Here is an 18,033-nt window from a genome sequence, read left to right as displayed (position 1 = left end):
GTGTAACTGTGTGTTGCGTCCTTGTGCGCAAAAAGCTGGATATTGACCCATTCCACTTGCGCCTAGGCGGTCTTAGAGTTAATTATTGTCTGCTAACAACAAATAGTGAAGGAAAAAACACCTTCACAGAAATGGCTTCCTCTGTATTACTGAAGCTTCTCTTCACGCCTTGCTGTGCTCCCCCGAACCCGTTGCTTGTGTCTCAGTGTGGATGGATTTCAGCGGCAACGTGATTATCCTCATCGTGTTACTATGCCCGGTCCCTGCACAGACGCCTGCGTTTGGACAGCAACCCTACACCCATACATCCATCGTTTATTTCACACATTTATTTTCTCAAGCAAATCTCCCCACCCCCCCACATTCCACCCTCCCCCATGCCGCTGTTGCAGTGGAGGAGGGGAGAGGTTGAGAAATCCCTGAGCCTCAGCATGTGCTGGCCCCCACCAATACTGGGATATTGGGACCCGATATTGGGACCCGATATTCATGTAGCTTGGCTCTAGCAAATACCGCAAGGGTTGCACTTTCCTCTTTTTATTTTTTTGGCGCTTTGGTTTGTACACCAAGATGGCTTCAAATATCGTCCTTCTACACATTATAATGCATTTGCAACCCCTGGAAGCAGCTCAGGTCAAAGGTAACCCACTACTACTCAATATCCCTATTAAATCGGAGATTATATTAAGTACTGAATAGAAAGCTGTGTCTTTTGTCCACTGATGTTCTCAAAAAAATTATATAGTTTGCATCCTCCTTCAGGGTTCCCTAGAGGTTCCCTAGGTTACCTGCAGGCCATGTGCACTCTAACCTTCCAGCTAATGGCCCTCAAATTCTGCTTTACCCTGAGAGGGAGCTGTCAGGCTTCTTCCCAGTCCATAGGCCCTTAGTGGGCCCTGTTCAGTCAACACCTTTCTGCAGGCTTGGGGCCCTCTGGGGTCCCCCACATAGGCGCTGGTTTCCAGAGAGGGCCGCTTTCATCCCACTGCCCAGAGGATGCACACTTTGGGTGGCTTTGATTGGCACGGTTGACCGCCACGTTCCAGATCAGGGTAATCCGTCAGGAATAGGCTCACACTGTAGTAGGCTTCAAGAGAGCAGGACGCCAGCAGACAACCACGTGCCAGTGACGACTCCATGCTTGAAGATAACCACCTTCTCGCCACTAAAGAAAACCTTAGCGTGGCCGTGCTAAATTCAAGATGAATCAGGCAGCCAGTGTAACAGTAAAAGAGCTTAGCGGTGGAGGTGGAAGTGCATTTGAGATTTCGACATGGTTCAGAATGAGAGGGAAGCTGTAGACAAGATAGGAGGTTGTTTAAGGTGGGGAAGGATCATAGGCCAGTGGCATGGCACAGTTGGATTAAACAAACTCGCAGTTACAGAGCCTCAAAAGCTGGGCCAAAAGCTATACCACAATTCCAAATGCTGTGAAATAGTTCAACAGGAACGAATGCAGAAGTTATATGGGAAGTTCTATGGATTTTGAAGGCCTAATGAAAAACATTTTGGTAAGGTCTTTGTGTTTGAAAACTAAGAGGACTGTAGAGCAGGTCCTTGTGGTTAAATGTTACCTTGTGTTTGAGGTCTGCCCACTGCCTCCAAAATAGACCAGCGAAGGCTGAGGCACACGGATGCCCCGCTGTGTGGTCTGCAACCAGCAGAGGGAGATAAAGAAAACTGTCTCTGGGGGGATAAACAGATATCTCTGAATCTGAGCAGCCTTATTCATGCAGCCACTTTACCTGTCTGAACCGTGGAACGGCTGCTGGCGCTTGACCAGCCGCTCGTCATCATGCCTCTGTGCTGCGTGCCGAGGAGCACGGTGCTGGGAGCTTATCCGAAGGTCACTCATTCTTCAGTGAGAGGACGGCTGCTGTGAAAGCAAGGCTGTGGGTCAGCTCCAGCATGCAGTTGGCAGGCCTGGCTCCCTCTGATCTGTCAGGCACCTGAAAGGGTGCTGAGATGTGTAGGGAAACAAGAAAGGCGTGAAGCTTACCCACCGTGGCGTGTGTTCAGACTTGACTGCGCTGGCAGCGTCTTTCCTCGACTTGGATGAACTCTCATTGACACTGAAGGGAGTGTTACCTGTCGCGACCACTTCCTCATTGCATTTGTGTGCGCACACACACACACACACACACACACACACACACCTGAGATGGGTCAGCACCTGGCTGATTGTGGAGAAGTAGAGAGTTAATGTATGAAGCTGTGAGAAGCCAGCTGGACCCTTTTATTGGTCAGGGTAAAGGGGCACTATATGACATGAACAAGCATGCTGCTTTAAAAGGAAGCGCTACATTTTCTCATTGTGAGCCTTGTTTGTTTTTTTCTGAATGCTACCTGAATGATCACGTTAACTGACTCCTCAACCGCCAAAACCCTTAGCTTCTCATATTGACAACTGAGAGAAAAAAACAGACCACGATTTCCTATCAAATTATCTTGCCATCTGTCCGCAAAACTTTCATTTGGCACTTGAAGATCTGAAGGCAGGGAGGTTAAAGAGGCCTGGAGCTTTTAGGCAGCTGGATTAGCCATGCTGACAGGACAGAGCGTGGTGGCGAGCAGGAGTGATGTGTGTAATGACTACCTGCACAGGTGAGGGCAGCGCCCGTCATGGAGCTCGGAAAGGTTGCGGCCCTCTCGGCGCTTGTCGAAGCTGCAGGCTTCGTAAGCCTCGACACCCTCTTGAAGACGGCACGGTTAGGATGACGCCGCAGGAATGTTGGGGGGGGGGGCAAAGCAGTTTAATGGGATTGCGAGGTGCCTGTGCAGGGTGGGTCACTGAGGGAGTGGTGGAGTGGGAGGTGAGGGCAAGCCCTGGAGGAACGGTACACAGAGACAGGGATCAGTCAGGAAGGGGAATGTTGTCACAGGTGATGAGAGCGGGAGTCTAGGGAATCTCTCTCACTCTCTCATATATATATATATATATATAAGTGTGTGTGTGCATGTGTGTGTGTATTTGTGTGTGTGTGTGTGTGTGTGTGTGTGTGTGTGTGTGTGTGTGTGTGTGTGTGTGTGTGTGTGTGTGTGTGCGTGCATGTGTGCGTGTGTGTGTGTTTGTGAATTCAGGTGTTTTATTCTGTCCCGTTGGTGCAGGTATATAAAATGAAGCCCCCAGCCATGCAGTCTGCCTTTATAAACATTTGGGAACAAATGGGTCCATTTTAAAGAGCTCACTGAATTCGAGTGTGGTACTGTAATAGGATGCCACAGTTGCAACAAGTCAGTTCATGAAATTTCTTCCCTCCACGATCAACTGTGAGTGGTATTATTGAAAAGTGAAAGCGTTTAGAAACCACAGCAACTCAGCCGTGAAGTGGCAGACCACGTAAAGTTGCATAGTGGGGTCGCCGAGTGCTGAGATGCGTAGTGTGTAAAATTCCCTGTTCCAAACTTCCTCTGACATTAACATCAGCACAAAAACTGTGCGCCATGAACTTCATTGCATGGGTTTCCATGGCTGAGCAGCTGCACGTAAGCCTTACGTCACCAAGCACGATGCTTATCGTCGGATGGAGTGGTGTAAGGCACTGGACTCTGGAGCAGTGGAAATGCGTTCTGTGGAGTGACAAGTCACATTCTTTCTGGCAGTCTGAAGGAAGAGTCTGTGTTTGGTGAATGACAGGACCTGCCTAACCTGCCTGACTGCATTGTGCCAACTGTAACGTTTGGTGTAGGAAGGATAATGCAAGGTTTGTTTTCAGGGTTTGGTAAACCCCTTAGTTAAAGTGAAGGAAAATGCTTCAGCATACTAAGACATTTTGGACAGCTATGTTCCCAATTTTGTGGGTCCTTTTCTTTTCCAACATGAGTGCACAAAGCAAGGTCCATAAAAGCATGGTTGCGTGAGTTTGGTTTGGAAGAACTTGACTGGCCCACACAGAACCCTGACCTTAACCACATTGAACACCTTTGGGATGAACTAGAATGGAGATTGTGAGCCAGGCCTTCATGAGCTGTGCAAGCAAAGTGCATTGTTGTATTCGTTTTTCCAGGTGGGTAACTGCAGAGTACTCTGTAGTAAGAAATGTAAAGATATTCAAAATTGTAGTGAAGTACACAAAGTTTCCAGAGAGACAGACATTTTGGATAGTCCTTCATCACCTGTACAAACAAAGTGCTTTTGGAATTTGTAGGAGGAGGAAGCAGTTTATATTAGAAAATAGACGTTTAAATCATAACATTCACTCCATGGGCTTCTAAAGCTCCTAGAGTGTGCATTAGTTCTTTTTTCTTGAGTTTCCTAATTTCATCGCTGCCATAGCAACAACTGGCAGTGCAAACAGATATGTCATTAATGCGGTGTCCAATTGGTATTAAAATACCTTCCTGCTGGAAAAAAACTAATCCTTAATTATGAGGGGCCAAAGGTTCAATAGCAAGCCTTGCTTTGGTCTCTCCAATGTAAAGCTGATTACATCTCTTGCAAGTAATAATGTAGACAAATCATGCAGGATAGCACGAGGCGGAATTGGTGACGACAACTGATCCTTTTGTGCCTGTTATTTTAGTGGCTATGTTAACAAATTTACATATTGCACATCACAGGCTACAGTTATCTGAATGTTGATTTATCTCACCCTTGATGAACATGTCTGATGTTTTTGTCTCATCTGTTGGAGATTAGTGGAGGATTCCTAAAAAGAGATGCTGTCTCTGCATCAACCTGGAGTACTCTGTAGTGTTTAAATGTAATATTATCCACTGTTTTATTTGTAGGATGGTAGGTCAGCACCGAAGGAATTCTTGACTTAACAGTAGAGTTAACACTAACAAAACATGAGCAAATCTATGACCTCCTTAGGAAACCCAGTTTAGAAAATATTCACACATTTCCATACTTTTCTGGAGGAAGCCTTCATTCTCACTGTACATACACTGAAGCCTTAATAGCTGTGAGTAAGTGATGGATTTTTTTGCAGTTTATACCTTGGAATGTGAAGAGTGAACAATCTTAGGAGAATATCTGTGGGAGGGTTCTTCTCAGGTCTTGAATCTCAGGTCAAACATCAAAAATGTCCAGGATTGTTTTACTTATGGATATTAGGGAGAAGACAAAAATGGCCAAAGTGGGGATTATCTACAATACATTCCTGTGCGGAGTCAAGGAGGTGTCCTGAATGTGAAAGTGGACTGTGGAGTGATGTCAGCGCTGTTCTGCCTAGAAAAACTAGTATCAGAAAGCTACGTGTTTGCTTCCTTCCTTCTTGTGAAGGTCTTTTTTCTAAACAACTGCAGCTCCACCCTTACCAGCTGGCTTAATGACGTCACTCCTTTTGTTTAAATGTTATATATATATATATATTTTTTTTAATTATTATTTATTTATTTATTTTTGAATGTGTGTGTGTATATCATGCAATATACCTGTTTGTTTGTTGTCATGCTTGTCATCTATAGACATACATTGATAGAGTTGGAATAAAATGAGTAAATAAGTATATTTGTGTGGTTGTGATTGCTGCTGGATTGCTGTAAGTAGAATGGTACCTCTAAGAGTATAACCGCAGAGATCAATGACCCTGAGGGTGAAGGCTGAGGAGGACCTGCCGCAGCAGGTCATGACCTCTGCAGTCCCAGACAGCCAAAGCCACTGCTCAACACTGGACACCATGCTGTTCCTAAAAACAAAATGTTGTGCTAGGCATCTTTGTCTCAGTGACACTGATGCTGATGTTTTGCGGACATGTAGGAGTAAGTGATGTGATGTTACAATATGAGAAGTTCATCCATAATCCATGAGCAGTTTGTGTGTGTGTGTGTGGGGGGGGGGGTGTTGAGATAAGAATTAGCTTAAAACTGCTGTTTGTGTTTGTTTATTTCATAGGACAAAAATAGGTGTACATTATTTGTACATTACTATGTAGTGACAAAAAAGACAGCTTGTTCCTGTGGGTGTGATGGAGGGACGTACGTTGGTATGTCGCATCTGTGACTGTGTGTCGGGCTCACAGAGAGAGAGGAGCACAGGGTGGAAGTTGACGTCTCTATCCCCTAGGGGGACAAGACGTCCCAGCAGATGAACAAAAGCAGGCCAGTCTTCGTAACAGGATAGGCCTGCAGTGCAAACTGGAAACTCGTACCTCCTTATCTCGGGGGCAAGTGAGTCGCTCTGGTTCACGTTCCCATACATACCTGATCCGCCCGATAAAATCCCGCCTGTGTCAGGGGGGGGACTCTCAGTTTACCAAAAAATTTAAAAATGAAATCTCCCGGCCGATTAGCCGGACAGCGAGGAAGAGGGCATGCAGTCTTACGGCCGCAAGAGTCAACCAGCACAATGAGGTGTAATTAATGTGCTCTTAATTGCAGCTAACATCAGTCGAAACAACCAATCCATTGCTAATGCCATGAATCACCATGAGTTTCAAAGCAGGTGAACATAGTATCTGGTAGGGTAAGCTACAGGTCGTGTGTGTGTGTGTGCGATCGTCAGACAGTGTGCGTCTACAGGTTTATCCAGCCTGTCTGATTATTTAAATTGCCGTCTGAATGTCTGACTCGGAGTGTGTGTACCTTTGCTGTTCACTCGTGCCCTGTACATGACTGTCTCTCTGTGTGACTTTGCCTTTGTTTGTTTCTCGCACTTCCGTAACTCAACTCTGAATGTGCGCAGCTTATAGCATTACCATTTTTAAGTGGTGACTTAAACCACTTTTTAAAAAATTAAACAGCCTGTATCATATCACTCTCATATTCTCCATTTCATTTTATTGATAGTTTTAATTGAATGTTGGTTACTATCTTAGGCTTTGAGAAAGCATTTCTGCCGGTGATTTAAAAAGTGATTTACATAGTTCAGAAAACTGCTGTGCTATACATTATGTCTCTAAAGACCAGTTTGTTCTCAGTTTATTAAACACTATTTTTTCCATGTTATTTTATTGTACTTTGTATTCTGGGTATGTCTGCGTATTTGGTTTAATTCTCTGGAAATGAGATATGAGTATCAAATAGCTTTTAATTTGAATTCTGATTTGTATCCTGACTTTTGAGTTAAGGAAGTAAAATGTGTGTGTGTGTGTGTGTGTGTGTGTGTGTGTGTGTGTGTGTGTGTGTGTGTGTGTGTGTGTGTGTGTGTGTGTGTGCGTGTGTGTGTGTGTGTGTGTACATTTGTGTAGGCGTTCAAGTATCCATTGGCTCTATTGATTTAATAATCAAAATGGACAATACATCATTTTAATGTTCTCAGTGTAGGTTGCATGCACTTTCACAACACCCACAACACATACGCACATGCTTGCCCACATGCAAGGAATCAAAGAAATGCAATTTTACATTTAATGAACTATTACATTTAAGGGGAAGATGTGTCTTCAGTATGCATATTCTGTGTACTTCTAAAAGTAGAAGAGTCCCCAGCTGCTATCTTCCCCATTCTCTCTTTCTGTAATTCTCTTCCATCTGTTTCTCTCACTTTTTTGCTCTGTCTCCATTTCTGTCTGCTTCCCATTCTTACCCTCTTCCGAAGAGTTTTAGATTGCTTGTTTTTGCTCTTTTTTCTCTGAAAGGTAAGACAACCCTGCTCTTTTCCCCTAGAACAATACAGGAAGGCCTGCGTCTGTGCACGCAATGGACCAAGAGAACAAGCGGCTCCACAGCTTGGAGCTTCAGCCGTGTTATCTGCCCAACTTGGACCACGGCCATCTGCCTACGCACCCGGCCCGCGCTCCAGGGTAAAACTCTGGAAGCCTGTAGGAGCGGGGCATCTCGACAGAGACTTGCACAGCAGGTCAGTGGGGAATGCAAACCTGGTCCTCCACAGCTTCAAGGTGACTCCGGTGAGGACCTGTGCAGGGTACGCCGTCGGCTTGTACAGGACAGGAGCACCAGGGCGCTGCTCTGTGACTGTTCCGATGTGGTTGAAGTCCGGTACAGTGCTATACATCACCTAGAGGTTCTACTCCCACACCGATGGGGACGTAGCACATAGCACTATGCAGGCACAATGATGGTTGATGTGGCAGCCTCAGTAGTGAGGTGTTTTTTGTTTTGCTAAAGATGATGTTTTGGGTTGCTCATTGAGCTTTTCAATGGAAAGTGTAGGTCATCTCTTGGAACAGTTCAGAGATCAAGCTATGTCTGCACACATAGTAAATCTGCTTCATTTGAAAGTCATTTCTTGTTTTGTTTTGTTTTGAATGTGTTTTATAAAATGTTTTAACATTTCTGGTTTCTGTGTGAAACTCTTTCAGTTGACCCCAGTTCCGTCAAATTGCTTATTCATTCAGTGCAATATAGCCATGTGTGAACTGTTAGGGACCCGGATAAGTCAGCCCCCATAAGTAATAAAAGGCTTATTCTTGATGTGAATGAAGCAATTGTTAGCATTATGCTAAAAAATAAAACTCTCACAGCTAGCTTACAGACACCACAGACAGACAGCCATGACTCATTGCTACGGGAGCCAACCTGTCTGCTAAAGTGCTCAGAACTCAGACCATGGCTTCACCCCCCCCCCCCCCCCCCCCCCCAAAAAAAAACAAAAAACCAGCTGTTGGCCCTTGATGGGACTGAAAACCTGGCCCCAAGTGCAGGGGCACAAGGTAGCCCATTTGATCTCCCCAGTTCAAACCTTATTTGTGGTTTCGTTCACTGAAAGTGGGTGTGAAAATGACTGAACTGCTGTAATCTGGCCTGAAATCTCTGCTCTACCCCTTTCAGTTCCAGACCCCCTGTTCCTCAGGTTAAAAAGTCTCAAAGCTCACACACGCCTTACAATCACTCCTCACACAACACACACACGCAAACACGCATATCCCACCTTTCGCTTTTCTTCAGTGCAACAGGAGAAGGCTGTTGGGTCACAAACTGCTTGTTCAAAAGAGTCATGAGTTAATGCTTCTACTTTAAAGTACAGCTATAAACAACATGCATATTTTGTTACAGTGCAAACAAATGGACTAACTTGAACTCTCAATAAACAGTGAGCACCTCTGCCTTTTAGCTGAAGGCAATGCAGGGCAATCCTGAGTAAAATGTGAGTGCTTTCTTTGGAAAACTATATGCTGTAAAATCCTTGCATTTAGTCACAGACTATTCATCCTGTGTCAAATTATAGAATATGCATCACAAATGCACTACATTTGAACAGAATTTAGAATGTAGAATTACAGAATGCAAAAAACAATTATAAGGGTGATTCCACACATTGGAAATCTAACTCACTCCTAGCCTTAATCGTAACCATTCATGCAAGGTTGGTCATCTGAATTCCTAAAATTTGCCACCATGAATCTATGTTTGGGGATACCCCACCTTACATGCAAATGTTACATCATTGCTAAACCTACCTGCAGTGCTCACAAATAGTTTCTGCAAAAGGCTGGTGGCAGTACAAGGTGAGTCAACTGCCTTAGGTCCTTTGAGTTTATCGTAGGTACATTGCAGTAATTAATTCATTACTTTTGGGGTTATAAATAGAATTACAACAATCAAACTGTTGTGTAAATTGCCCTACTTACCTCTTACCTCTGTAGGCAACTTGTGACATTCACTAAATGTCATAGTTTGCATATTATGTAAGTTGTTTTTCATTAAGAAAGAATTGAATTATCTTTGGAAAATCCACTTTATTTTGCCCAGATATGCATTTGTGGTTTGGTTTTGCAATAGATCAAGTGACTAAACATTGGGTTTTACACTCTAGGGTTGCAATTAGTCTGTCATCTTTGACAGTAAATGTAGGCTTTGTGTTAATTTTTTTTAAGAAACCAGTTTTACTTGCTCTGATTATGGAAGGTGGGTATTAGATGGAAGAACGTTAAAAAAGCTTAGATTTGCTTAGATTTGTCCTACAATAAACATAAATTGTATTGTAAGTAAAACATACTAAGTAAATGTATTTATTAGAACTAAATGAATAGCATGGCAAATCAGTATGTGAGCTATAAAAACTGAAATGTGACTTTAAAATAAAGAAGGCCCTGAAAATAAACTTTAGTGATTTATGAGTAATCTCTTGGCATCAGTTATGCTTGTAGTCATTATTTCTAAAATCTTTTTTAGTTTTGCAAAAAAAGTGTTTAGTTTCATACAGGTAAATGCCTAACAGTAGGGATTAAATGAATTAAGGGGTAAATTAGAACAGAAACTGATAGTTTTCAAGTATCTTCACAGTAATTATGCTGATCAGACATAATTGTGTAAGCATGGTTCAAATAAATTATAAGTTGGATAATTAGTGTGGAAAACAATGTAGAAAACATTGGACCAGGACCTAAAATAAAGATTTGGCTCACAGCCAAAGCTTGGTGGCCTTTGTGCAGCTTGCTCGCTTCAAGACTAAGATCTCCTGTAAATCAGTTACAAGAAAATATTGATTGGTTTCTGTTGTAAATAGAATTTAGTGTTCTTTTTCTGTGGCCTAAACTAAAGTTTTCTTTTCTAATAATAAGAGAACTGCTAAGAAGCCTATGCAGTTCAGCTGTGATCTTCAATTTGTATGGGTCAGATAGGTGTGTCATAAACATACCCAGTTCAATTAACATAAAGTTGGTAATACTGAAATTTGTTCTTTATACCATTATTTTATGCTCTCTGCAGAATAAAGGTTATTTTAATGATGACAATAGCAACAAGAAATGACATTTAGAGCATTTTAAACAGGATTATCAAAATTTTAATTTAACATTGACTCATAGAAATAAGATCAGTCTTTTTAATGTTCAAAAATATTTTTTTAATTGTTTGAGTTTAGAAGGCCACTGAACTACAGTAAAAATGAATGCCTGTGAGAGAGAAAGATGCACTCTATAGAGAATATGCATTAACATCATGTCTGAGTGGGTATTTTCAGGCAGAGAAACATTAGGGGAAACTCCATCACATGGAATGAAACAAGCAATTATCTGCTTAAATCAAAAGCAGTCTGATTTAACAGTGATCCACTCAAATGACCAAAGAACCAGTTGTTCATGGGACATCGACATGGAATAGTATGGTAGCCAGGAATTGGATTTGAGTTCGTGCAGGGGAGCTATATTAAGCAAAGTCTAAAGGCATAGCCTACAAATGCCTTGATGATTTGTTGATGAAATTTAAGTGACGAGGACACCAGTAGATATTCTGTTTGTATGTGGACAGATTTGTGCAAATATTAATATTTTATTACAATTGTTATTTGCAAATTTAATACAGCTAGCTAGCTAACATTTTCACTCAGTAATGTTAATGCTAGCTAGCGATATATTTGGTAAGGTTACCAAATCTCTCCTGCGATGTTACCATTAAATCTGACATAATCCGACATGTTTTGCTTTAATGTATTTGTCAGTCGCACAGCAGCTCATATTTCATATTTTAGATGTTTTTTTGTGTTTTCGCAGCATTCACACTAATGCTGCCGCTCAGTGGGTACAACCGCAGTTGACGCCCACTAACTGTAACGTCACATGCATACCCGCTTATAAATAATATAGCTCACAAGATACTGCTGGAAAAAGAAATTAGACTCAACTTTTTTTTTAATAGTATTCATCAGAATTATTAGTATTCGAAGTAGGATGGTGTGCGAGGATATAACTGAATTAATTATTGAAAAAAAAATATTTAAATCATTGCTTTTGTATGATTCATCTATATAGCTAGCTATCTATGGCTGTTAGTGGGAGAAGAGTGGTCTCACTGTAAGGTCATTTATTTCAGTGTAAAGTGATGAAATATTAGTCCATTTTATCCTTTGCAATTGTAGCAGCCACAGCAAACAAATGGTATTTCTCTTATGCATTCATACAGCTAGCTAAAAAAAAACACACATAAAATGCATAACAGCACAAATTCTTACATCCTTTATTTACTTAAGCATGTAACCATCCACTGACAATTACTATTGCACTCATGACGGGGGAAAAACTCTATTCATGAACATGTGCTATTTAACTCATAATATAAACAGAGATTTTCAGACTCGTGCACAGCTAATATTGGCTCAACATGGTGTTAACAAATGCGAAATGCCCCCAGAAATGCACACAGATTTGATGCATTCCAGTACACACTTGATGCTTACATGAAGCTGAATGGCATACGATTATATTTTCAACATATGGACATCAAAACCAGCTCAGTTTTCCTCTAGGCATGGAGAAGTGGCTGATAACTGCTGCCCACCCAAGATAAGGCCAGACAGGCCAGGGTGGCTCCATCTGCTCCTGGTCCCAGGGACCTTCCCGGCAGAGACTTCACACACGAAACCTGCAGGACTGCAGAAGGAGAGGAATGAGAGCCATATTGGCCTTGTCTGCATATCTTGGTGTCCTCTTACATTGTAGTGGTTTCTAGGGAATTTGGGGCGTGCATGTGGGGTCCACGATGGGGGTGGATTCTGTGTGCTGCACTGCTGTGTCTTAAAGGTAGTCATTGGTGTGTCATTAAAAAAAAATTATTTTATTTATAGATATGCATGAACAATGCCATGGAGCGCAGGGGCTGTCCTGAATAATTAATGGTCTGGAGCATGAAGGGATTATTAATTGCAAAATGCTGTTCTGCACTGGGGTGAAAGGTTAACCGAACTTTAAGAATTCATGCTTTATCTTGCAAAGATTCATGGAATGATGCTTTAGCTATGCTGAGGGAGAGGATCGCCTGTCACTCAAACAGTGCTAATCCTATTCGCTGGATTAGGGAGATAGAGTTTCTGCGCGAGGACATGGCAGCGCAGACAGAACCAGGGGCCCGAAATCCCCAGATTTGTTGTTCCTTTTCCATCTCTCCATGTTCCCCAGCATTAAACGTTCCAGCCTGGAAAGTCTGAACGTAATCCGAAAACATGAAAGGGAAATGAGTATGAATATGAGAAGCTAAATCAACACGCACGGGTGTGTTTCCACTGCTTTCAATGGGATTCCACTCTGCCGTCGTGAGCGGCCACGGGCAATCTGAGGGCTGCAGCAGGAGCACAGGCGAGCGGTTGTGCGTGGCACTGTGTAACAGAGCCGATAAAGCTAAAGCTTCTCACCATGTCCTTTACCCTGATCCCTGCTTGACCTCTCACCTTCGCACACTACTGCCTGCTATTCGATACCTCTCCATATCACATTGTCATAACAGCCTGCTGTTTGGTTCCATTTAATGCTATGGAGGATGAGCTATATTTTCTTCCGATTGCGTCCTTTCACTGGTATGTCTCCAAGAGTTCAGAGATGCCACAGATTTCTGTGACCGGGGGCCGAGAGCACAACTGGCCATGCTGGCCTTGATTGTATAGGAAGCATTTTAGGTCTCACCCTCTCAAGTTAGTTGCAATTGTGAGGGTGAAAAGAACTGATGAAGAATAACATGGGGGGTGTGGGATGGAAACATTTACCTTAGATATTTAATGTTTATATATATATTTATTTATTTATATTATGCGTTGATAATTCCCAGTCATTTTAGTTTCCAGTCAGAGGCCGCATACTCCCCCCCCCCCCCATGAACACATGTTTTAGAGATTGCCATTTTATAGTTATTAGACACCAAACATCCAGCATTGCTTGAGTGTTTGCAGGTATTTAGCTGATATCATGCTGAGCCATCATCTTGCTGCAAGGCCAGTGCATGCTCAGCTGGTGACCAAACCATCCCGTGTGACTGGTCATCGCGACGGTTGCATCATCTGGCCCTGGCACAGCCTCCATGAATATGATAGGCCACCCTTTGGGCCCTCTGGCACCTGCAGGGACTTCCCTCACACAGCGAACAAGCAACCTGATCACCACACATCATCACTTTGTAATTATTGTCCTTTTAAACATAGAAGATTAAGCTCTCCAATCAGCTTCAATGTGGAACCCAATATCTTGACATATTTTGTCCCCTTTCTCACTTTTTGTTTTGTTTTACATATAACTTCTCAATAAACAATCCTTGTATAAAAATATCTCCTGGCTAAAAGACCTCTTGCCTCTCATTGGATTAAGGGTGAGTCATGTGACCCGATGCAGCCAATTGTAAGATTCATGGTTAAACGGTGTTGGGTTGCTTGAATGAGGCACCATGATTTAGCATGGTGGTGGTATTTATATCAACAGCAAGAGTGTCAAGGCGAGAAGGTCAGAGACTCGGGTATTCACACTAGTGTTCTGTATCAGAGGAAAGTCTGCTTAAACACGCAATGCATGCCTGTACTTACACAGACACACAAACTCACCCACAAAAGACGCATGCACACCTTTATACCACATATACTCCCAAACTCAGCTTTGGTGGTTTTTCTATATCAAGCACCTTGCCTGATGCAGTGGAATAACTCGCGTAGCAATCAAATGGTACTTTTCCACTGTTCCTTTATGGTACAATTTATGTCGTTTGAAACTGACTGGAACGGAAGCACGACATACTGACTCTGAGCTGATAATGTACGTATTTCACCGGTGCCATTAATCAGACAAGGGGACACGCGCACGCACACAAAAATGCGGTCATGATGCCCCATGTGAGAGCAGGCGCTCCGGCATCCCCCATGAGGCTAATGAACCAAAGGTTGGTGCAGTTGTGAGAAATAGCAGGTTACTCTCCTGCGGTCTGTGGTGTCCCGGCCTGCGCTCCCGACGAGCTGCCCTTGCCTCTCAGCTTCAAATAGCAACATGAGTGGAATTGCACCGTTCTGGTGTGCAAGGCACGGGGCCTCTTCCTCTTGAGCTTCTCACTGATATGATGAGAAGAAAGGAAAGGTTCTCTGTTTAGTTTGTGCAGACGGCTCCAATGCTTCTCCAGTGGAAACCATCGCCCAAAGCCACATCAGGCCAAACAAATATCTATTCAAGTGGAAAAATAAAACAAATAAATGCTGGTCGCAAACAAAATATTTGAGCTCTAAACCCAGATCCCAAATCTGGTGTGTTTTTCCCCCCAGAGCTGAATACTTCTGAACCATTGCAGTGTGCAAGTAATTGGCTCTCTTTAAAACTAATTGCTACAATCTATTCCCATACGCATAAGATTTATTGACGCAGTTACTGGTATTTGCAGACATAAGTCATGATCGTATTTTAGCCTTTTTACGATTTGCCCATTTTGGGTAACCCATCTTCTCTTCTAACCCCCCCCACTCTCCCATTCCGTACATGACTCTCATATTCATCATGTTAAACGCGTCAAACCTCATTAAGGCACTTATAGCCGAGACAACTGCATCTCCCTCGGGACACCTGTGTGGACCATATCAAATGCTTATGCACGGGCATGTACGCACGCAATCTCTTTTGAGCCCCGCTGCTGCTGGACAAGTCCTAGCCAGTGAACACTTGTGCATCTGCCTCGCAAACTGGCAAGAGGCTTATTTTGCTTCCTGCTTCCTGTTCATGGGTGGAATGCGTCCAATTGCTAATAGCACCAATATCCGCTTGTCAAACTCAGTATCCCTCATGGTCTTATATATGCGTGACTATTTAGAGGGTGTGGGTGGTGGACGTAATCAGAGACAAAGACTTCACTGAAGAAGCTATGGCCTCGGTCATTGTAGGAGGCACAGCTGGAGAAAGAAAACACAGAAAAAGCCGCCGAATCACAAGGGCTGATAAACTGCATGGATGTCAAAATTGTTATAGATGGTTAATAGGACATTATTTGACACCTTTCCTTTTCAGTGTTTGGGTGACATGTAATGTTGCGCTGATCCATATGTATTTGAGTAATCACAATGGAATTTCTTTTTCCACTGTAAAAATCCATTTGATTCCCAAAGGTCGTGGGGACAGGCAGGCACTCAGGCTGGGCGAGCGAGTGTTCTAATGCAGCAGAGTGAAATAAAGCCATGAATGTCAGCAGTTGTTTTACAGCAGAGGCAAATGGAGCTGTGAGTGTGTCCCAACAAAGGCTCTTACTGAACTCTGCATCTAACTCATCTTAATGGAGTATTATTTTTCTTTTCTGTCTCTCTTGGTAACATCAAAACATTTTCCTTTCCCTCCCACTAAACGAGGGCCCTGGTGTTGACATGGAATTACTCACGGCCAGCTGTCAGGGTCTCCTTGTGAAAAATTCACTTTCAGATGCTGGTCCTCGCGACCTGTCAGTTAACACCATACAATGGCACACCAGTTCAGCCTTCACTGCCACAGACACATTCCCCCCCTGCTGCAGCTGTTCTCTCTGCCTCGTCTTTCTGTCAGTCACTCCCATTATTCAAATATTCAACTCAAACCCCAATAACCCCACCCATTCCCAATAGGTTGGATTTTATTCTTGGAATAGGCCCCTACTGGCAGTCCATGGCCATTTCTTTTACTTTATAATGGATGGGGTCAGACGCTTAGTTCAGGTCGGGGTCAAGTTTAAAGTTCATCTGCGGTGCGGGACGGATTAGTAGTATTTTGCGGTTAAGTGGACACAGGGGTGTAATCTGTGTGAAGGTAGTATATATTGTGGTTTGGAGTACTGGCGCTGTCCATCTGCTGTAGTTTCTCCCCTGTTACTGTCTTCGTTGCTGTGAATATGCTTTTACCACGGCTGTCGTGTTCCACCTCCCTCCTAAGAACATCCCAGATGGTCCTGCGGGAGTTCCTTGCTCACCCCGAGTCATCCCTTGTCACTGTTATTATGGGCCCATGCTCACAAGACGCCATGATTTGTTGGCCTGCTCTGGCTTTGAAGATCTAAGGAATCGTCGAGTGGGGGATGAGGAGAAGAGAAGGCAAAGTCGACAAGCATGGCCTCCCCCCACGACGCTGAGCATGGGCACACACAAGCTCGCGGGCAACCCCGCATTAAGGGTTGGAATGGTCGAGCTACGATTTCCACGCCGCGCCTTTAAAAAGTCCGGGGATGACAATTACGGCAAGTTTGATTAAGCGGGAGGGGACGCGGATAGCCGGCCCGGCTTCGGATCGCGGGGGGGGGGGGTGGGTCTGCTCGGGTTTCGCTACCTGTCATTTATAAGGCTGGAGGACTGCAGGAGGGAGGTCCCTTTACTGCCGCGCTCCTGGGCCAGGAGTACGGACTTCAAACATCGCGCAGCAGACCTGCTCTTCATTGAAGGACTGTGGCAGGAACGAGACAAAGAGAGGGAGGGAGGTGGAGGTAGACCTGGAACATCAGCGGGCAGTGTTTCCAGCCATGCAGGGGAGCCGCCATGCGTTGAGCTCCAGCAGAGATCCTCTCGTCTGAGTCATTGCCATTTAGGATGTCAGCCCCGCTCTGTACATTAAGCACGGTGTATGAAGCAGCAGGACACAGTATATGCGCATACCTTGTTTTCACTTGTCCGTGCATTCTTAAATAACTTTTTTTGGGCTAATTTAATCCATCCTGATCCGCAGGCCTGGTCTACTGTATGCATAACGCGCCCTTTAAATCCTGCGCAGTGTGTGCAGCGTGATAATTTGGCTTGCTAGTATAGCTTAGTTAAAAGTTCACCTACGTATTAAACCGTATTAAAATGTATTGAAACAAGTTCTCAGTTACCACAAGGCTTTGCTCACCTCTAGCTAATCAGCAGTCAGTATGTGTGCGGATCCTTCATAAAGGCCGCTGTCATCCTGCGTTCCTTTCCTCCACGGTCTGCACTGTAGCCCCCTTTACGCCAGGCCGCCTGCAACAAAGGGCGTCTGTAGCGCACCCCAACTAACCCCCATCCCCTGCACACCGCCCCCCGCCCCAATCCACCCCCACCCCCTGCGGCTGCATTGCTCCCAGCCATTGACTGGATCCTTCTTGTTTTTACAAGTGCCCTGAATAAACGTCCTGGTTTATTGGGACTGGTCCCCGCCTGGCCTGCGGCGTACACCGTCGATGGCCGGCACGGATGAGTAACCCGTGCGTATAAATAGCGGCCTTCATTAAATCAGTTGTTCTCTTAATTGAACTTAAATAAAGAATGACTTACGCGGGGCCCAGCTGGTTCTAATACAGGGAGGACTGCTGGTCGTTGAATAAGAGGGGTATTCTTTTCCCCATGCGCGGTTCCCGTGGCTAGGTCCTGGGTGTTATCAACAAAGATGGAGAGGAAGGATGCCTAATGCATGCCGAGGTGGCGTGGGTTTATTTTCCTTCCAAAGAAATAAATGGTTTGGTAATTACATTTTCTGCACTGGCTTT

Source organism: Electrophorus electricus, chromosome 12 (genome assembly GCF_041902795.1).
Source record: "Electrophorus electricus isolate QZ-2024a chromosome 12, ASM4190279v1, whole genome shotgun sequence".
Lineage (NCBI taxonomy): Eukaryota > Metazoa > Chordata > Actinopteri > Gymnotiformes > Gymnotidae > Electrophorus > Electrophorus electricus.
Note: the sequence above shows the minus strand (reverse complement) of the source record.